General features: G+C 40.3%; 1 protein-coding gene and 1 long non-coding RNA gene across 3 annotated transcripts in view; one reads left to right on the top strand and one right to left on the bottom strand.

Moving 5' to 3' along the window:
• Positions 1-1,642, bottom strand: part of MAP3K20 (mitogen-activated protein kinase kinase kinase 20) — a 193,917-nt gene extending 192,275 nt beyond the window's left edge. The window contains exon 1 of one of the 2 annotated variants that reach the window (XM_011743951.3): positions 1,479-1,642. The gene's annotated coding sequence lies outside the window, so the exon portion shown is untranslated. The remainder of the gene's footprint in view (positions 1-1,478) is intronic. The other variant, XM_011743954.2, reaches the window with a different exon arrangement.
• LOC112426959 (uncharacterized) lies at positions 121-22,229 on the top strand. The gene is made up of 4 exons (XR_011609863.1): positions 121-298; positions 567-653; positions 19,466-19,595; positions 21,997-22,229. It is a non-coding gene; the product is annotated as an uncharacterized lncRNA (long non-coding RNA).
• The last annotated feature ends 227 nt before the right edge of the window (positions 22,230-22,456 follow it).

Raw genomic sequence — 22,456 nt, 5'->3', positions numbered from 1 at the left:
GTCTCCTAAATCTCTCACTATAGTAGCAGGAATTTAAAACAAAGACTCTACAAATGACCATAAACATAATTAAAATGCAGCCATCACTTTTTTTTTTTTTTTTTGAAAATTGAAAAACAAGTGAAATTTCACTGTGGAGATAGGCCTACTACAAGGAGGACATTAACTAGCCTTGAACCACTTGTTTATTTTTGTCTTTAAACGTGTTTGGAGGTTTGGATCCACTAAATCCTAGCTGTTAATTTCAAGGAAGGTCAGGGAAACAAGAAGTCTCTCCTAAAACAGCTTTGGGGTTAAAGTAGGTACTGTTTTCAACGATCTTAATTCAAATATCCTCAAATTCACTCTGTAAGACGATTCTCACACACCATTATTAATGAGAGCTGCTTACTGTACTATACTTGGAATGGGCCCCTAAATTGTGTTGCTTTCATTATTACAGAAACTAACAAAAATAGTAATTAAGTTCCCCATAAACAGTGCTTATGCGCGATCTCAAAGCGCATCAGAAACATTAACATTTTCGGCGATCTAACAGAGATAATCTTTTTAAAAATTTTTTTTAGGCAATCGGATGTTATCTAGCCAGTCCTGAATTAAAGTTTTCTGAAAGCTGTCATGGGCAAGCGAGGCCAGGCGAGGCGGCGGCCTGGGTAAGTACTTCTGGGCCTGGTGCAGGTCTGGGAGCCCACAAAAAGACGGCTGCCTGAGGGTCGCCAAAGGGGACAACCCGGGCTCCGGTGGGAGGAAAGGGGGAAGCCCGAGAGGGCGGGCGCGCCACGCTGCCCAAGCCCGGCGAAGGAAGGGCGGGGAGCGGCGGCTCTGGGTGGCTCTGGATACATTTACGCATGTTTGTAAAACTAATCTTTAGTGTTCATTGTTCCTGCTGGTTATTCGCATGGCCTAATTACGTGAGGAAAACAGAATGAAAGAAAATGGATGGAAAGCAAGACCGCTAGCGGCCGAGTTCTTAGAAAAGCAGAAGTTCGTCGTCCCTCCTCGCACGCACAGCGAGTGCTGGGAAGTGGCCTGCATCCTGCCCTGATTTGGGGGCCTCGCGGTTCCCCTCCCGACAGTGCCCCAACCACCCGCTGCTTGGCCGGCTCTCCTGTTTGCAGAGCCCCTGCCCGTGCCGCACGCCCAGGGCCGCGGAATCCCGAGCCGCTCCGGCCTGCGCCCCGCGCCTCCAGGCACCAACTTCTCCGTGGGACTGGCCCGAACTTTCCCGAACCGCACTTGGCGGCGCCGCGGCCGAGGTCCCGCGAGGACTCCTCCGGCGCGGCGAATGCTCGCTCCGGCCGCCGCCGCCGCCGCGCGGGTCCTGGGTCAGGGAGAGGAGCCCCAAGTAGCATCCCGAGGCCGCCTGGACTCCCGGGCCCCGGCGGAACCTCGGCCCCAAGACGCGAGGACGACTCGCGAGCGCGGCGGGCCTCGCCCCCTCCCTCCCCGCCCTCCGCGGGCTCCAGCCTGGACCCTACCTGGCTCCCAGGCCGGGCGCGAGCAGCAGCCGGGGGCGCGGAGGCCCCGCGCGCGACGAGGGCGGCGGGGGTTGGGACGACAGCGGCCCGCGCGGCTCCCACGCTTCCGCCGGAGTCAGGAGTTGAACATTCCGCCTCTCTGCCCGGCGCCAATAAGGAAGACAGTCACGGCAACAGCACCACCTACCTCCCGGCGCGGAACGGCCGGGCAGCCCTCCCCTCACACGCGCGGGCGAGCGGGGCGTGGGGAAGGCGCTTGGGCCTCCCTGGCCTGCGCCCGGGGGCACCATCCGCCCCGCGCCCCGGCACCCGCCGAGGCCCCCAGGCACACCTGCCCTGCTGTCGGGGGAGAGCTGTGGGGGTGTTCCCCCTGGCCACCATCTTTTTGACGAGTTAACACCACCTGCTACTCCTTCAACTCAGTCTTCAACAAACAGGCGCAGGGGACGCAAAGAAATAGAGGCTGTTTTGTGCCCTGCAAGAGTTAATTCTCTAGTTGGGAAAGGGACAAACGTAGAGATTTCTGGGAACACAGGTCTGAAGGCTGCCTCCCTAGAAAGATCAGTAGGTACCTCTGGAATTTTGAGGAGGGGCCGTGGTCCGCTGCTGTAGTTGGTAACTTTAACAGAGCAGAGTTCAGATGAGGAACCAGAGTCCATTACAGGCCTAAGCCAAAGGTAGAGGTGGGCGTTGGGAAGAAAAGAAATTTCTGATTGGGGAGGATGGTTTTGTGAAGGAAAAGTGCGAGGAGGTGGCAAGGCATAGGCAACATTATCCAGGAGTTTGAATTTGAATTTTATTATCCATGGACACCGGGGAGCAGTGAAAAATTAGAATCAAAGGGGTGAAATGGGTGTTTGTGTTTTTGTTTAAACTGTAATTTTGAGAGAGTAGTCCACAGTAGTTGTAGGTTGGGTTGCTAGGATGGGACCAGGATGAGTGGTAGATATTGTCACCACCCGGTTGTGGGATCATGAGGACCTGAGTTAGGGTGTAGGAAATGGAATTAAAAAAAAGAAATGGGCTGGGTGTGGTGCTTGTAATCCCAGCACTTTGGGAGATCAAGCTGAGGGGATCACTTGAGACCTGACTGGGTAACATAGTGAGACCTCATCTCTAAAAAAATCAAAAACTTAGCCCGGTGTGGTGCCACGCATCTATAGTCCCAGCTACTTGGGAGGCTGAGGTGGGAGAATCGCTTGAGCTGGGGAAGTCGAGTCTGAAGTGAAACACAATCGCATCACTGCACTCCAGCCTGGATGAGAGTGAGACTCTGTCTTAAAAAAAAAAAAAAAAAAAAAAAAAAAAGAAATGGAATTGAGAGAAATATTAAATATTTCAGCAAGAGGGCACAGAAATTGGTAACCCACAAGATTTAGAAGAGAAGCGGCAAGATTTAGAAGAGAAGAAGAGGAGAGATGATGCCAAGATTTCAGACCTGGATGACTGGAAGAATGATGGTGTCATTGACAGAAATAGGAATACGTGAAAGGGAAGCTGGCTTCATGTTGAGTTTGAGGTCATAGAAGTAAAAACAGGTAGAGATGCAGCAACTGAAATATGAAACTGAAATTCAGAAAAGAGGTCAAGAGTGAAATAGAAAATTTGTAAGTCATTAAATAGGTTAAAGATACGAAAGCGGAGAGGTGGGTGAATAGAGGTTAAAAAGCAATTTATTAGTCTGGTATTCAAATTAATTTGCCCTTTGATAAGGACTGGAGATTTTAGCATTAATAAATTGTATTTTGATAACTGAGAAATTAGAATTGATGAAAATTGCCATGCTAAAAAAATTTGTAATGCAGGTCTAATAAAATAATTCAAATAATTCCATCCTATCCATTCAAGGAAAAACTAAGGCTCTTTAGCATAGACCCCAGGCGTAGGAAGACTCCAGTCATTTTACCTTACCTTCAGAAGCCCTTGTTTGTGATGGAAAGGACACTAGACTGAGAGTCAGAGAACCTGACTTCTGATTTTAGAGCCACCGGTTATCAGCTAGAGTGCTTTGCAGGATAGGCCACAGTTTCCTCCTCTACAAAATAAGAGGGACTAATTAGAAGTTAGTTACAGGTCCCAGCTTTAAAACCATGAATGTATTGCTTTAAATTTGGAGCACATGGCTTAAGAGCATTAATATTTTTAGCCACATTGCCCTTGCTTCCCATCCCTTTTCCTTCATTCTGTTTTCCTCACATAATTAGGCCAAGAGAATAACCAGCAGGAACAAGAAACACTAAAGATTAGTCTCAGAAGTATGCTTAAATGATAATCTAGTAGACATTTACTTGTCTTCCCAAATAGGTTGCAAGCCCTTTGAGGTCACATCTTCTATTCTGTGGTATCGGCATATGTATTGTCCATAGCTGAAATAAATATATAATGATTGCATGATAAACTGATTGCCTCAAGTTTGGTTTTTCTTTTGTCAAGCTGCCTATTTCCTATTGATTATACTGATCTTTTAGGGCCCCAGACCTAATAAATATAGTCTAGTATGTGTTCTCAACACTGACTGCTTTTTTGAACTTCAAATCTTTTTTGAATTGGTTAATGCTTACCAGGCAGAGTTGAGGTTTACCTGTGTGAAAAGCAATAATAAAAGAGATCTAGTCAATCCTCTCTTATCAAACCTGTCTATTCGTTTACTTCAAATGTTTCCACACTAAAAATAGATGTACTCTTAGCAGTGGGGTGGCTTGGAAGTCCTTAGCACCCTCTTATATCCAAGAACATTCTCCAAAAGAAACATGCAATCTAAGTTGAAAAATACAAATATAGCTTAAGGAAAAACTTTCCTACCTCCCTATTCAATGAGACTGTTTCCTCTAAGCCCCTCTTCCAATAGATATTCTGAAACTGCCACCAGCTATCAGTGGATGAGAAAAGTGCAGACATAAATTCTATGAATGGCAGAAGGAATGGCAACTAAAAGGAAGAAAGCAGTCTTTATCCTCCTCTCTTATAGTGGTAAGAGTTATGGTGCAAGCTGGCACCCAGGGCATTTTCTCTAGCCGTGTTAGTTCTCCTTCTTAAATTGTTTATAGTCTATGCCCAGATCATAGCTAAGAATTACCCAACTTTTATGCAAAGGCCAAGACTTTACCTCCTGTACAACTCTGAATCCCAGGGAAATAAGGTGTGTAATCGAACATCCTGTAAGTCATTTAACCATTACCTTAAACTTATAAATGAAGCCTAGATCATTGTTTGAGTTTAGTTTTTACATCTAACTTGAGGATCAAAGAGATTTACAAGAATATTCAGGATATCGAGTTTATTTAGGCACCCTGGGACATGAAAGGAGCAGTGTGGCAAGAAGATACATTGAAGACTTTTACAAGATGTATTCAACAAGCATTTACCGACTGCCAGGCACTGTGCTGAGCTTTATGATTATAGCAGTGAACAAGCATGGTCCCTTCTCTCACAGAGTTTTCAGAGTGTGATGGAAGAGCCAGCAAAGACATAAGCAATTACACTGTGGTATGCTCTTAAAGGGGCAAAGATTGGGGCTTCCAGCAGGGTACCTAGCAGAGTTTTGAGAGGTCAATGAAGGCTTCCAAGTCAAAGAAGCTCAAAGTTGATACAAGAAGAAATGACGAGGAGGAAAAGATATTCCAGGCAAAGGGAACAAGTGCAATGGCCTGAAAGCATTATCAAGTTCAAAGAATAAGTTCTTTATGTATCTGAGTAAAGACATCACCAGGAGGGAGTAATAGCCCTCATAGTAGTAGTAATAGTAATAGCAGAAGCAATAATAATAACAGATGGTTAATATTTACTGAATAGTCATACACCATGCACTGAATTAAGAGTTTTACACAGACTCTCCCCATTTAGTCTTCACAATAACCCTAGCAGGTAGTTTAAGTCATCATTCCATGCTATGGAGCCAGAAAAAGTCTTGGAAAGGTTGGGCAACTTGCCTTCCCTCAGGGAGCAAAAGGTGGACTTCAGGCTTGTTTTTTCAGATCAAGCAGTTCTCAAACTTTTTGGTCTCAGGACTCCATTACACTCTTAAAAAGTCACTGAGGATACCAAATAGCTTTTAAGTGAGTCATATCTATCAATATTTATTCTATTAGAAATTAAAGCTGGGCGTGGTGGCTCACGGTTGTAATCCCAGCACTTTGGAAAGCTGAGGCAGGTGGATCACAAGGTCAGGAGTTCGAGACCAGCCTGGCCAACATGGGGAAACCCCGTCTCTACTAAAAATACAAAAATTAGCTGGGCCTGGTGGCATGCGCCTGTAATCCCAGCTACTCTGAAGGCTGAGGCAGGAGAATTGCTTGAAGCGGGACCTGGGAGGCAGAGGTTGCAGTGAGCCGAGATGGCGCCACTGCACTCCAGCCTGTCTACAGAGCGAGACTCTGTCTCAAAAAAAAAAAAAAGTTAAAAATAATTCACTTAAAAATAATAAGCCAATAAGCCTACCTATGTTAACATAAATAACATTTTAGTGAAAAATGACCATTGCCCCAAATTTTAAAAAACTAAAAGAATGCCATTGTTTTACATTTTTGCAAATCTCTTTAATGTTTGGCTTAGTAGACAACAGTTGGATTCTCATATCTGCTTCTGAATTTATTCCAATATCATACTACGTGTATCCTCTGGGAAATTCCACTGTATACTCATGAGAGAGTGTCAATATTTTTATGAAGAGTTCTGACCTCGCAAATCCCCCAAAGGGTTCCCAGACATTTTGAGAACTGTTATTTTAGAGTCTGAAGGGAGTTGGTTGCCGTGTTCTCTGCTTCAAGATGCAGCATAAGAGGGCAGCTGCATCAAGCAGGGAAGACAGCACTTTGCTAAATGTTAGAAAATCTGGGATGTGGTGCCAGCCCAGTCCTTAAACGACTGTCCCTTCCTTGGGACCATACTGCCTGATAGTCATGTGGGATAATAAAGTCCTACATATCTGAGTCTTGAGTCCAGTCACTGCTCACTCTTTACTGTTGTTTGCCATGCTACTTTTCTTTAAAATACTAGATCTAAACTTTGACTGAATCATAACTTGAGTTTTTCACATCCATTCAGCACTGAGCCTTGCTTTCTTTTTTTTTTTTTTTTTTTTTTTTTGAGACTGAGTTGCCCAGGCTGAAGTTCTGTGGCACGATCTTGGCTCACTGCAACCTCTGCCTCCCAGGTTCAAGTGATTATCCCGCCTCGGCCTCCTGAGTAGTTGGGATTACAGGTGTACGCCACCATGCTGGGCTAATTTTTGTATTTTTAGTAGATACAGGGCTTCACCATGTTGGTCAGTCTGGTCTCAAACTCCTGACCTCATGATCCGCCTGCCTCAGCCTCCTAAAGTGCTGGGATTACAGGTGTGCGCCACCATGCCTGGCTGAGCCTTGCTGTTCTTTCTACTCAACCTTAACTCTACTTTATTGCAAGAAATTCATATACCTCTTCCCAAAGACATAACAACTGATATAATTTTCTGGCAGAATCCTGGAGTTATTTATTATTAAGTGGTATTATTAAGTGAAGGGCTGGTAATGACTTTGGATATGAACACTGGGATTCACTGAATCCCAGCATGGGTTCACTGAAATCAAGATGTTTCTAGTTTTTGCCACTGGTATCATAGGAGGTCAGTGTGGATCTGATTTCAGTGAAACATTTGACAGTGTTTCTCAGGATGGCTTTAGAAATCAGAGGGAAATTTTAACTGATGACAACACAATACACTGTTAGATTGAAAACTGAGCCACAAATGCTGATGAATGGATCAGTGCCCTGGTGGAGCAGGGTTTAAATGGTACGTTACTGGGCTCTCTTCTTTATCCTGCCCTGTTGAACATTTCAACAACTTGGATGAAGGCCTAGGAAGCATGCATATCTAATTAGGGACTAACATGAATTTAGAAGGAATAGCTAATAAATTAGGTAGAAGAATCCTATCAAAACTAAAAAACCTTTGCTTACAAACTTTATTGATGCCTTACTGCCTAATATGTCAGTCCAAGCTTTTTAGGGTGCATTCAAAATCCTCCATTATCTAACCCAAAGTTATAACCCCAAATCCTCCTTTTTTTAACCCAAACATTATCTCGCATCACCATGGGCCTCATGACAAATAGAATCATTCATTTTCCAATTTCCATGCTTTCCTTTTAATTACTTTCTTCTAGCACCTCTGCTGTCTTCAAGGCCCAGCTAAAATGCTCCCTTTCTCGAAAGCCTTTTCCAATCATCTGTTAAGAAGTAATCTTGGGAGGCCAAGGCAGGAGGAGCACTTGAGCTCAGAAGCCTGGGCGGCATACTGAGACCTCGCCTCCACAAAATATTTAAAAATTAGCCAGGCATGGTGGCATGTACCTGTAGTACCAACTACTTGGGTGGCTGAGGTGGGAGGATCGCTGGAAACCAGGTGGTTGGGTCTACAATGAGCCATGATCAAGTCACTGCACTCCAGCCTGAGTGACAAAGCAAGACCCTGCCTCAAAAAAAGAAGGAGTAATCTTTCACCCCTTGGAATCTTAGAATACTTTTGTTTACCTTTTGGGTTTTGCCCCATATTATGATTATTTACAAGCTGTTGTTCCTTCTCTTCATGATCTTTAAAGGGAAGATCCACCTATATTATCATGTCTGTGCAAATCCACCTCAACTGACATAAACATTGCTTGCAATCACTCAGTGAATATTTATTTAATAAAGAAATGAATAAAAGAAAGTGAATTCCTAATTGAATTATGATTCAAGGAACTACATTTAACTATCTCAGGGAGTTCATTTGCAGAGAAGTATGGAAACTAATACTACATGAACAATGATTCTGTGTTAAGCATTTTATCAGAAGTTATGCAAATACATTACTTATTTAATTTATTTAGTCTATAAAGGAAGAACTGAAGAGTCAGAGATGCTAAGCAATTTGCTGAATATCACATAGCTAATATGTGGTAAAGTCAGGATATAGATAAGCCTTGATCTATCCAAGTCTATAGCCCACATTGTTTTTATTGTACTGTGTATCAATATACTTTTAGATGTTTTTGATAAAGAAATGGGCAATAAGAAGCACCTGGTCAGTCTCTATAATTCTTTCTCAAAGAGGGCAGCCATTGCTAAAAATTGGAAAAAAAGTGGCATATTTTATAATATGTACCACAAGACCTTTGCACAAATCAGAGGCAATTCCATGTACTTCCATATCTTAGTACATGCCATCAAATAGTGTTTTTCTGAAAGATTTTAAAGTTTTTGGTCTAATTTATTAAAACAATTTACTAACTAAATAGCGTAGCAGCAAAGGGCTGGTACTCATTTAGATAAGATGATACAAGAGTTTCAAGGTTTTAAAGGCATGATTTCTCACTAGTTTATTGTAATTAATCGTTCAAGAATAGTCTCAGACCACTATAAAGAATATCTTCCTATACACAAATCCTCAAACGCTACAGAAGGGTTCAAGAAGGAGAATACCCAGGTGGAAAAAGTTTGTGCATGGGCCCAGCTTCAATTTTTCCACCATTGCCCCCTCCCAACATCTTCCCCTACACGTTGGAACCTGCCTACATCAGTTCTCAAGCTCCTTGTCACACCTGGCAACCAAGAATACCCTGCTTCCATCCCAAGTGCCGGGTGGCAGCCTGTGTTCAAAAAAAATTACTGAAATCTAAAGAAAAGCATACATAATATAACTACATAAAAATAAAGTGTTAGAAACCTAGTCAAGTTTCTGATATTGAGGCTTCTGCTTTAAAAGATCCAATAAGCAGGGATGAACTTTCATCCCCAGGTGGCTATATCTTAGGTGAGCTGGTAAACATTACAGATACACTGTTACTTTCTTACAGTCCTCAGAGCTTCCCCTAGACATATCTTGCTGTTTTCCTGGATAAACCAAATTCTCAGACCCAAACTTCCAGACATTCTAAGAAACCCAACAGTATAACCCCATATGTCATTCAGCTGTACCACCAATTTCTTTAATTTAGGCATGTGCAATAGAGCAGGAGAACTCTTCTATCTGTTGATTTCTGGAAAAGCAAGAATTATATTTTATAAGGTAGCTATTAGATCCATTTAACAATCACTCATAAATAATCAAGTGACATAACTGTCTTTTATATAAAATTTTCAGATATCTGTAGATTTCTCATGGTCTTTTTCATTATATACCTGATTAGATGATACTAATACGTAATCATCTGTCTCCCATAGTAATCCCTTTCTTTTCTATATGCATTTTTAACTGATGTGCCTGATCTGTGTTTTCTTCATTTCTCTTGCTACCAAAAGTCTACAACTAAGCAACATACTTCCTCTGGACTGCCTGGAGGAAGAGTGGGAATGACTACTACTTCCCAGGATCTGGGTTAGGACCTCCCAGATGTGGATTTAACAACTTGTTATAATCACAAAATCCTGGTCAAATTTCAAAGTCACTTTTCTGGCCACATTTCTTTTGTATTATTCTTTCTCATGTTGAAATTTTTCTAACTGATATTTTTATAAGTTCGACCTTTCTTTTTTCTTTTCTTTTCTTTTTTGTCACTGTTGGTTCTTCCTTAACTTTTCAAGGTCCATTTGTATTAAGCCCCCATCTGCATTGTTGTTTGTAACACCTTCCAATTTAGCAGCATCTGCAAATTTCATTAACATGCTATTTACTCCTTCTTCCAGATCATTAATAAATGCTATTTTTTATGTATTAAATTTTGCGGTCTAATAGATTTAATTTGCTGTTATAATTTCAATGCATGTTTTCTAAAGACACAATGCAGTTAAGAATGGCCTTAACATAGGCTTAAATCCATACCCAGTTTATGGTTATTTTACTATTATGCAATCCATTTGTGTTCTCTAATCAGCACTGTTGTGAGCTCCATTGAAGCCATAATCTATTGATTTTTTCTTCCCTCTCTTTCAATACAGTCATCATCTTGGCTTCAAATGCACAGCAATAGCAGAGTTAGAACTATTGTTGTAGTGCTCTAATCCACAGCTATTTATAAAAGGAAATTAAGACTTTTTTCCTCAGTGGATATTCTTCCGCTGATTTAAGAAATGCTGTACATTAAAAAATTTATTTTATAACCATAACTTTTTATGCATAGTATCAATGTTCTAAAAAGAAATAGATTCTAGATCTTTTTTATAAATAAGTAAAGGTAATATATACAATTGATATAAATATGTTTTATATACTTATATGAAATACATTTGATATTTATATATTTACATATATAAAATAGGGAAGTGTGTGCATGCATTTTATACATATATATATATATATAATTATTTTTTGAGTCAGGGACTTGCTCTGTTGCTTAGGCTGGAGTGCAGTGGCACAGGCACAAACACCATTCACTGTAGCCTTGACCTCCTGGGTTCAAGTGATTCTCCTGCTGCAGCCATCTGAATAGCTAGGACCACAGGCATGCACCACCACACCTGGCTAATTCTTAAATTATTTGTAGGGATGGGGTCTTGCCATGTTGCCGAGGCTGGTCTTGAACTCCTGGGTTCAAGCAATGCTCCTGCCTCAGCCTCCCAAAGTGATGGGATTATAGGCATGAGCCGCTGCACCTGGATTGGGTCTACATATTTAAATATATCTGCTCACCGACTCCTTGACTTCTACAGACTCTGGGGTGACATTGCTTTTACAATAGAATTAGACATGTCACCTTCAAATCAGAGAATGAGGTTTCCTGAGCCTTCTTTTTTTGCCTGGGTCACACACCTTCCTCCTTATCAAAACTTGTGTAGTGCCAGTTTACGTTCTCAGTAGGATAGCTTTCCCACAAGCCACTTGTTGCAATTCTTTCATTCACGTATTACAGTTCTAAATAATTATGTGAGATTAGTCTTCAGGTTTCTATGTAATATTTCCAGGAAATATTTTCTTTTCTTTCAATCTTTGTTCCTTTTAGTCTACAGTGTTCTCTGGATATGGCCCCATGGTAATCTTTTCTTTTTCACCTTGAGAAATGAATCTAACCTCTCAAACTCAGCTTCCCCTGCTGTGAATTGTCCCTCACAGCTTTCCTATCCATCTCACAGTGTTGTTGACAAGTTCAGATGAGACAATTTATGTAAAAGTATTTCATAAGGTTTTTTTGTTTGTTTGTTTTGTTTTTTGTTTTTTGTTTTTTTTTGAGACGGAGTCTCGCTCTGTCGCCCAGGCTGGAGTGCAGTGGCACAATCTCAGCTCACTGCAAGCTCCGCTTCCCAGGTTCACACCATTCTCCTGCCTCAGTCTCCCGAGTAGCTGGGACTACAGGTGCCCGCCACCTCGCCCAGCTAATTTTTTTTTTTTGTATTTTTAGTAGAGACGGGGTTTCACCGTGTTAGCCAGGATGGTCTCGATCTCCTGACCTTGTGATCCGCCCGCCTCGGCCTCCCAAAGTGCTGGGATTACAGGCGTGAGCCACCGCGCCTGGCCCATAAGTTTTAAAAGCATATAAATGGCATTATTTTTGTTGAAACATAGTAAAGGCAAACATATATATTGTTTTCACTGAGAAATAAAAGCTGGATTTCCAGATGATTTTCCGTGTTGAACTTTTGGTAAATGTCTCTTTTTTTTTTGCTGTCAATGCAATTGAGTTCTGAATCAAGGAATTGAGTAACAAAATGTCTGTAGTTTAGAATGTTCCTAACTATATAGCATACAATATTACATCTAAGATTGTTAAATAATTCCACAGTAGAACTTTAAGAAAAGATGAGACATAATAAAACTAAATAAAATTTGTATTCCTATGGAAAACTCTTTTTCACTTTTTGTTGTTGTTATTGTTGTTGTTTGTTTGTTTGTTTGAGACAGGGTCTGAGTCTCAGACTGCACTCATGCAGGCTGGAGTGCAGTGGCACCATCTCAGCTCACTGCAACCTCAGCCTCCTGGGTTCAAGTGATTCTTGTTCCTTAGCCTCTTGAGTAGCTGGGATTACAGGCACGCATCACTACACTCGGCTAATTTTTGTATTTTTAGCAGAGACAGGGTTTTGCCATGTTGGCCATGTAGGTCTCAAACTCCTGGCCTCAAGTGATCCACCTGCCTCAGTCTTTCAAAGTGCTGGGATTACAGGCCACCATACCCAGTCTCTTTTTCACTTTTTAAAATTGTTTTTGAAGTCTTAAAGAGTGGAACTTTTGTTGAAAACATTAATTGGGTTATTTATTAGTTTAATTTTCCATCCGCGGTAATTCATCTTATATACATTTTGGAGGTTCCGTGAGAGTTGATTCTCGAGAAAGACACTTGACTAGAATCTATTCTCACTAATTCATCCTCCTGACACATAACACTCTTTTCATTACCAGTCATGTTTTATGATAATTCTCCCCACTTTCAACTTCTTCTTTAGAAATGGCCTTAGTCTATGATAATGATAAAGTTGTTGCTGTTGTTGTTTTCCTAGTGGAGAGAGAAAATTGAACACAGGTAGGTACATGGTAGGAAGCAGTAGGTAGGTAGGTAGTATTTGGTTATGGCAGCCCAAGCTGACTAACACAGGAGTACTTTAATGGAAAAAAAGTTCTGTCAGAAAGAAGTGGAAAGCAGGGCTATTTATTTATCTGTATGTTCATGTAACTGTAAACCCTTCACACACACACACGCATACAAGCACATTTTTGCCTCAACTATTTAAGTATTTTAATCAAAATTCTTTTTACTAGCAGATGGCAGGGAAAAAATAAAAGTGTTGAAATAACTGGATAATTGCCTAAGTTTTCACTTTGTTAATATAGAGCAAACCTTCCCACCCCACTGTGGTAAACATTTCAAAATAATTATAAGTCAGATATACAAAATTATACTGAATTATTTCAGTTGAGTAATCAAAATTCAGCCTCGCTTAGCCAGCCTCCATCTGTCTTGACAACCAGTTTATCTGGATTATTTTACCATGCAAATTAGTTACATAAACCCCTCTACGAAGTTTCAGTGTGTCAGATGACACAGCTTAATAGCGATGAGCAACATCTCCAGTCACTGGAGGAAGTTGTCTTAGACATATCTTTAGATGATTCAGATCCTGATGGACCTGGACAGTACAAGTTTCAGGGTCGACATCTTGTTATAGAACAAAGTTCATAGGTATTCTTAAAGCCCTGGGCCCTTCAGCTCCTCACTCACCTTATCTGTAAATGTGTATATAGATGGAGACCAAATTCGAGCTGTCACCCTTCCCCAGATTCATAGACAAATCAGGTGGACCTTGAGTAGTCTTAGTACAAGAGAACTTGATAGCTTGATGAATCCCTTGGGATAAATGCTAATTAGGACTTTGAAGTGTCTAAAACTCAAAGATTAGGACTCTGAAGATGGTGTAGCATAGGAACACCATCTTTGTTTTTTTATTTTTATGGTACTCGTTTTCTCAGACATCTCTGGTGATTGTTTGTTATTGTTTACATGTAAGAATGAAGAATTATGTTGGTTATTTTAGTTAGCTGGCATGGATTATCTCCACTATGGTAAAGTGGGTAAAGTAGATTTTTTAGCCATAGGGTGCTTTCCTGAATAGGAAAACTCAATGAGAATCTTTAGTACATGATGGGACAAGTTGACCAGCAGGCTTACTGTAGGGTAATATATTCATAATTGGCTCAGCCTGTGTGGTTGAGTCAGTGCCAGCATGCCTTGCACTTTTTCTGTCTTATTTCATGAAGTTATAACCCATATGGCTAATGAAAAATGTGAGAGATGATATTGGAGGTGATTTTTTAAAGTGGCAGGAAGAGTATGTTGCTCAGTATTTAAATGAAAATTTTTGCCTCCAGCTTTGTTCTTTTGGCTTAAGATTGACTTGGCAATGCAGGCTCTTTTTTGGTTCCATATTAACTTTAAAGTAGATTTTTCCAATTCTGTGAAGAAAGTCATTGGTAGCTTGATGGGGATGGCATTGAATCTGTAAATTACCTTGGGCAGTATGGCCATTTTCATGATATTGATTCTTCCTATCCATGAGCATGGAATGTTCTTCCATTTGTTTGTATCCTTTTATTTCGTTGAGCAGTGGCTTATAGTTCTCCTTGAAAAGGTCCTTCACATCCCTTTTAAGTTGGATTCCTGGGTATTTTATTCTCTTTGAAGTAATTGTGAATGGGAGTTCACTCATGATTTGGCTCTCTGTCTGTCTGTTATTGGTGTATAAGAATGCTTGTGATTTTTGCACATCGATTTTTGTATCCTGAGACATTGCTGAAGTTGCTTATCACCTTAAGGAGATTTTGGGCTGAGACAATGGGGTTTTCTAGATATACAATCATGTCATCTGCAAACAGGGACAATTTGACTTCCTCTTTTCCTAATTGAATACCCTTTATTTCTTTCTCCTGCCTGATTACCCTGGCCAGAACTTTCAACACTATGTTGAATAGGAGTGGTGAGAGAGGGCATCCCTGTCTTGTGCCAGTTTTCAAAGGGAATGCTTCCAGTTTTTGCCCATTTGGTGTGATATTGGCTGTGGGTTTGTCATAAATAGCTCTTATTATTTTGAGATACATCCCATCGATACCGAATTTATTGAGAGTTTTTAGCATGAAGCGCTGTTGAATTTTGTCAAAGGCCTTTTCTGCATCTATTGAGATAATCATGTGGTTTTTGTCATTGGTTCTGTTTATATGCTGGATTACGTTTATTGATTTGCATACATTGAGCCAGCCTTGCATCCCAGGGATGAAGCCCACTTGATCATGGTGGATAAGCTTTTTGATATGTTGCTGGATTCGGTTTGCTAGTATTTTATTGAGGATTTTTGCATCGATGTTCATCAGGATATCCCTGGTCTAAAATTCTCTTTTTTTGTTGTGTCTCTGCCAGCCTTTGGTATCAGGATGATGCCGGCCTCATAAAATAAGTTAGGGAAGATTCCCTCTTTTTCTATTGATTCGAATAGCTTCAGAAGGAATGGTACCAACTCCTCCTCGTACCTCTGGTAGAATTCGGCCGTGAATCCGTCTGGTCCTGGACTTTTTTTGGTTGGTAGGCTATTAATTATTGCCTGAATTTCAGAACCTGTTATTAGTCTATCCAGAGATTCAGCTTCTTCCTGGATTAGTCTTGGGAGGGTGTCTGTGTTGAGGAATTTATCCACTTCTTCTAGATTTTCTAGTTTATTTGCATAGAGGTATTTATAGTATTCTCTCATGGTAGTTTGTATTTCTGTGGGATCAGTGGTGACATCCCGTTTATCATTTTTTATTGTGTCTATTTGATTCTTCTCTCTTTTCTTCTTTATTAGTCTTGTAGTGGTCTATCAATTTTGTTGATCTTTTCACCAAAACAGAGATATAGACCAATGGAACAGAATAGAGCCCTCAGAAATAATACCACACATCTACAACTATCTGATCTTTGACAAACCTGACAAAAACAAGAAATGGGGAAAGGATTCCCTATTTAACAAATGGTGCTGGGAAAACTGGCTAGCCATATGCAGAAAGCTGAAACTGGATCCCTTCCTTACTCCTTATACAAAAATTAATTCAAGATGGATTAAAGACTTAAATGTTAGACCTAAAACCATGAAAACCCTAGAAGAAAACCTAGGCAATATCATTCAGGACATAGGCATGGGCAATGACTTCATGTCTAAAACACCAGAAGCAATGGTAACAAAAGCCAAAATTGACAAATGGGATCTAATTAAACTAAAGAGCTTCTGCACAGCAAAAGAAACTACCATCAGAGTGAACAGGCAACCTACAGAATGGGAGAAAATTTTTGCAATCTACTCATCTGACAAAGGGCTAATATCCAGAATCTACAAAGAACTCAAACAAATTTACAAGAAAAAAACAACCCCATCAACAAGTGGGAGAAGGATATGAACAGACACTTCTCAAAAGTAGACATTCATACAGCCAACAGACACATGAAAAAATGCTCATCATCACTGACCATCAGAGAAATGCAAATCAAAACCACAATGAGGTACCATCTCACACCAGTTAGAATGGCAATCGTTAAAAAGTCAAGAAACAACAGGTGTTGGAGAGGATGTGGAGAAATAGAAACACTTTTACACTGTTGGTGGGACTGTAAACGAGTTCAACCATTGTGGAAGACAGTGTGGCGATTCCTCAGGGATCTAGAACTAGAAATACCATTTGACCCAGCCATCCCATTACTGGGTATATATCCAAAGGATTATAAATCATGCTGCTGTAAAGACACATGCACATGTATGTTTATTGTGGCACTATTCATAATAGCAAAGACTTGGAACCAACCCAAATGTCCAACAATGATAGACTGGATTAAGAAAGTGTGGCACATATGCACCATGGAATACTATGCAGCCATAAAAAAGGATGAGTTCATGTGCTTTGTAGGGACATGGATGAAGCTGGAAACTATCATTCTCAGCAAACTATCACAAGGACAGAAAACCAAACACCACATGTTCTCACTCATAGGTGGACTTGAACAATGAGAACACTTGGACACAGGAAGGGGAACATCACACACCGGGGCCTGTTGTGGTGTGAGGGGAGGGGGAAGGGATAGCATTAGGAGATATACCTAATGTAAATGATCAGTTAATGGGTGCAGCACACCAACATGGCACATGTATACATATGTAACAAACCTGCACGTTGTGCACATGTACCCTAGAACTTAAAGCACACACACACAAAAAAGTTGCCAATGCTTGCAAGGTCTTAAAGAAATGATCAGTTATCAAGAAGGTAAAAATCAGGCCAAGCATGGTGTCTCATGCCTGTAACCCTAGCATTTTGGGAAGCCGAGATAGGTGGATCACTTGAGGTCAGGAGTTCGAAACCAGCCTGGGAAACATGGTGAAACCCCATTCCTACTAAAAAATATATATAAATTATATATATTAAAGTTATATAATTTATACATATAATTTACATATATACACATATAATTTATATATAATATATAATTTATATATTTAATTTATATATAAATTATATATTAAGTATATATAATTAAGTATATTTATGTATACTTAATATATAAAAATTATATATAACTAATATATAAAAATTATATATAATTTATTTATACTTAATATATAATTTACATATATTAAATATATATGATTTACATATATCAAACATGTAATTTACATATATCAAACATATGTAATTTACATATGTTAATTATATAATTTACATATATTATATATTTTATGTATTATATATTAAATATATAATTTATATATTATATATAATTTATATATATTAAATATATATAATTTATATATATATAAAAATTAGCTGGGCCTAGTGGCACGCACCTGTAATCCCAGCTACTAGGGAGGCTGAGGCAGGAGAATCGCTGGAACCTGGGAGGCGGAGACTGTGGTGAGCCGAGATCATGTCATTGCACTCCAGACTGGGCAATAAGAGCAAAACTCCGTCTCAAAAAATAAAAAATAAAATGAAATTTAAAAATTATATATAGATATATGTGTGTGTGTGTGTGTGTGTGTATATATTTTTTTTACATAGCTGGGAAAAAAACTATCCCCTAAGGTTATTACAACTTAGAGGATTTGAAGAGAAAGGAAGAGTCATTTTAACGTGTATGCTGTGAATTTGTCTCCAGGTGGAATGGCGATGACTTATTAGGCTCCTATTTCCATGAATGGATCCTCTGCTGAAAGTGTGCTTGGATACAGCAGAGCTAGAGGAGGCTTGGAAGTTTTGGTTTTCCTTTCTTTTTCTCTTCTACCAGGCTCTGAAATGAATTAGGTTGGTGCAATGGCAAAACCCACAATTACTTTTGCACCAACCTAAACAGGAAACATATTTACTGCTCCTGATGTGAATTATGACATTCATCCTCAGGAGGCAGAAGGAGCTTTCACCAGTTTGGTTTTATTTTTATATATATTTATTTTTATTTTGTTTGTTTTTCTGAGGCAGGGTGTCACTCTGTCACCCAGGCTGGAGTGCAGTGGCAAGGTCATAGCTCGCTGTAACTTCAAACTCCTGGGCTCAAGCAATCTTCCCACCTCAACCTCCCAAGTAGCTAGGACTGTAGGTGCTTGCCATCAGGCGCAGCTAATTTTTAAATTTTTTGTAGAGATAGGGTCTCCCTATGTTGCCCAGGCTGGTCTCAAAGTCCTGGTCTTAAGCAATCCTTCCTCCTCATCCTCCCAAAGTTCTGGGATTACAGTCACCAGCCACTGTGCCAGGCCCAGTTATGGTTTTAAATAAGATTATTTAATCTATTTTTTATCATAAGAGTTTTTGTGGTTCCTATTTTTTTCTTTGATAGCACCATTCTAAAGATAAGGGACCTTGGTAATAGGAGAGTCTTCTGCTTGCTCAGTGCAAACAATACCTTCATCCTCAGCCCAATTAGAGATTTTCAAGTTTGGAGTCAGAAGCTATGAGAAGATTAAAGTGGTCTGCATAAAAAAGAAAACATGACCTAGGGTCCCCAAGAATGATCTGCAAACTAGAGAGGGTGGAGAGAATTGGGAATAGAAAAAGGAGACCATATGACTGGCAGCAGAGGAGAAAGAGTTCCAGACATATATCCAATGAGGACTTGTTAAAATGAAATACTCTTGGGTTCTATAATGAAACCCCCTTGCCTATGTTTTCTTCAAAATATTCAGTAAATACACAGAGTTCAAGAATGCTTTGATTTCAGTGGAGTCAATTTCTAATGAAATAAAGTACAGAGAATAATATGAAAACATATATGGGCCAATCGTGTATTTTAAGAGATAAACCATTTCAAATACAACTGAAGCTCCTTCTTGTATGTGAGTGAATTCCTTATGGTGAATACAAATAACTGTTATTTCCTGAGTAAAGTCTTTCCATAACTGATACATGGCTTATATATGATTTGTGGGATATTTATGAAGGGATTCATATACATACATAAATACTTTTATTTTAAAGATAAAACTTTAGAAACAAATACTCCAAATCACTTTCCTAAAACCTCACTTACTATATTTTGAAAAATTAATCTCATGCTTTGGTTCTTGAACTCCTATCTGTTATTTTTATTTTGCAGCATCAAAAGCCTGAATAATCAGTTCTCTTGGGGACGAGAAGCTAGGCAGACAGTGAGCCTCATAGTTAACAACATATGCCTTGGAATCAGATGTGCTTTGTTTGAGATCCCAACCTCTTTCATAATCCAAGTATGTGACCTCGGGCAAGACATTTCATTTCTCTTAGTGTTTCTTCATCAGTAAATAGTGAAACTTTTCATTTCTTAGGTATTTAGAATAAAATGCTTTGTGTATGTAACTGGCACATAGTGGGTGCTCAATAAATGGCAAAAGAACTGGCAGACAAAAAGCATTGATTACTGAACCAGTAAATAGCCCAGAAAATTCTCTTCCAAAGTCAACATTCAGAAAACTTTGTACTTAAAACTCTGTGTTCCTTAGTGACCTTGCTTTTCTTCTAATTTAAGAAACAAGTGCAGGACTTCCTCTCTTTTTCCCCTAGCAACCATCTCATCGTGCTCAAAAGATTTCCATGCCCCGTGCTACAGACTTTATTCAGTTGCTGCAAAGATGTTTTTTTCTAATGCATAAATGAACTCTACACAATAAGCCTATAATACAACTGAGTATCACAGTTATTCCCATAATCCCCTCCACCCATGACTGTTTCAATATTGACTTAACGTTATTCATTTGCTTGTGTTGTTATTGAAAACGAATTCTTAATTAAAATGGCCCAGCATCACCTGGCTCACATAGAGTGCCACAAACAATAATCCCTAATTTAATGTACACTTTGGCTTATACCTACAATTTAATTTCTGAAGCCAGAAATATAAATGGATTTTTATAATGGCTTCTGAGTACTAGGTGGGGGAAGATTAGGACTGCTAATGAAGAGCTACTTTCTTAGGAGGCATCTCGTAACAAGGCATAATTGTTTCTAGGCTAGATAGACTGAGCATGTAAATGCACACCCAGGTTAGGCTAAAATCTAATTTCTGGCGTGATCTATGTCTGTATGAGTTGTGTTAGATTTTGGCTTAGTTTCTGGTCTACTCTTTCATATGTGAATATTTTATCTGTTGTTAAGGAGCATGAGTCTTTTATTCTATTTTCACTTCTCCTTTCTTTTATTCAGTAATTTGAAATGTTTTCTATTCTGCTGCAAATAACTTTTCAGTTGCGCCTATACAAAAATATGGTATCTTGGTACAATTATTGCAGCAAAAACTTTGCAAAACTGGTGTAACCCAAGTTTGAAATACAAAGGACAGACATCTGATAGAACTCCTAAACTGCCCCTCTAGCCCAAGTCAATTTCAATGACTTAAAGCCACCACATAACTTTCTCTCCTTTTCCATCCTTTCATATTTGGTTTGGCTGAAGACTCTGAGGCATCCTTGAATGTTCTAAAGCACCTCTTTCTGTGGCCTCTCATTATAGCAGAGAGGCAGGAAAGGCACTAATATTTCTTGAGCACCAAGCACTCAGTATGCCAGACACTTTCTACACCTTCACTCATTTAGGACTCCCCCCAGCTTTTGTGAGGCAGGCGTTGTCATTCCCATTGGCAGATGTAGATAATGAAGCTCAAAGAGGTAAAACAGCAAAGTTCACAGCTGGGGGCTATCACATTACAACAGTGTAGGCCATGACGCACACAACACGAAGCCTGGTTGAGGAGGAGCTCTCTGTGAGGCAATGCCAGTGGAGACAAGGGTTGACTCTTGCCTAATACACACAAAGTTGCTGTCTATACTGGAGGTGGCCCTGATTGAGTCAAACCCAGGTCTGCCTGATCTTCAAGCTGGCTATCTTTCTGCTAGTCCTGCTGCTTCCCCAAGAGCCAATAGAGTCACCCTGGAGAAGCGCTTTCAACAGCTGGCTGCACCACGCCTGAAAAACTCTCCTCAAACAAGAGCAGTGGACCTTCCAGCCACTCCCATTATGTGCTACCCTCACTCTAGTAGATGGTTTGTGAAAATGGCAACAGTTTTCCCCTCCTTATATTCACAACTTTGATGATATGACTTGGTAGTGCCAGATATCAAGATACAGAATTCTTTCTCTACTCTTTGACTCTTGGCTATCCTCTTGACCACTTTGGTCAGCAAAGTGCTGCAGAAGTCGTAGTGTCCTCTTGGAGCACCAGTTCTGAACCTGGGCCTCCAGAGCTCTTGTTTATCCTCTTGCTTCCTGGGAACCCTTCCCAGCCAACAAGTGATGAAACCCAGGATAGCTGGTTGGAGAGTGAGAGACTATATGGAACAGAGACAAGCCATTCCTTCTGAGGCCATCCTAGACCAGCTGACCACAGATACATGCCTGAGTCCAGCCCTGATCTGCTAAGTCTGGCTCAGACGGTGGAACTGTCCAGTTAACCCATCAACTCATGGTTCATGGTTGTTGATTTAAAGCTTGTGGTTTTAAGTCACTACAATTTAGAGTGGTTTATTATACAGTGTGATGGTTAATTTTGTCAAGGTGGAGGGTGTTTTTCGATGAGATTAACATTTAAATTGGTGAGCTGTGGGTAAAGCAGACTGCTCTCCATAACATAGATTGGTCTCGTCTAATCCATTAAAGGCACCTGAATAGAACAAAATGACTGGCCTCCTTCAGCAAGAGGAAATGCTCCAGAAGACTCTGCCTTTGGACTTCCTCTGCACCACCAGCCTTCCTGGGTCTGCACTTGCCGGCCTTCAGACTGGAACTGCACCATCGGCTTTGCTGGGTCTCCAGGCTGTCAGTCCACACAGTGCATTTTGGACTTGCCAGTCTGCATAATCACGTAAGCCAATCCCCTATAATAAATCTCCCTTAAAGCTCATTCTGTTGGTTCTATTTTTCTGGATAACCCTAATACACACAGCAACTGATAAACTCACTGATAACCCTGAACAACCTCTTTATTCTTCTGAAGTTTCCACACCTTGGCTAGTGCAGAACGTGTTCCCCAAGAGCTTCTGTGTCTCCTTACCTCAAGCCCTTCTCCCTGCTGGGGAGACTGAATCATCAATCTGTCCCTCTGTCCTAAAATATCAGG

Source organism: Macaca nemestrina, chromosome 11, assembly GCF_043159975.1.
Source record: "Macaca nemestrina isolate mMacNem1 chromosome 11, mMacNem.hap1, whole genome shotgun sequence".
In the NCBI taxonomy this organism is placed as follows: domain Eukaryota; kingdom Metazoa; phylum Chordata; class Mammalia; order Primates; family Cercopithecidae; genus Macaca; species Macaca nemestrina.
This window is presented reverse-complemented; position numbering and strand designations above follow the sequence as displayed.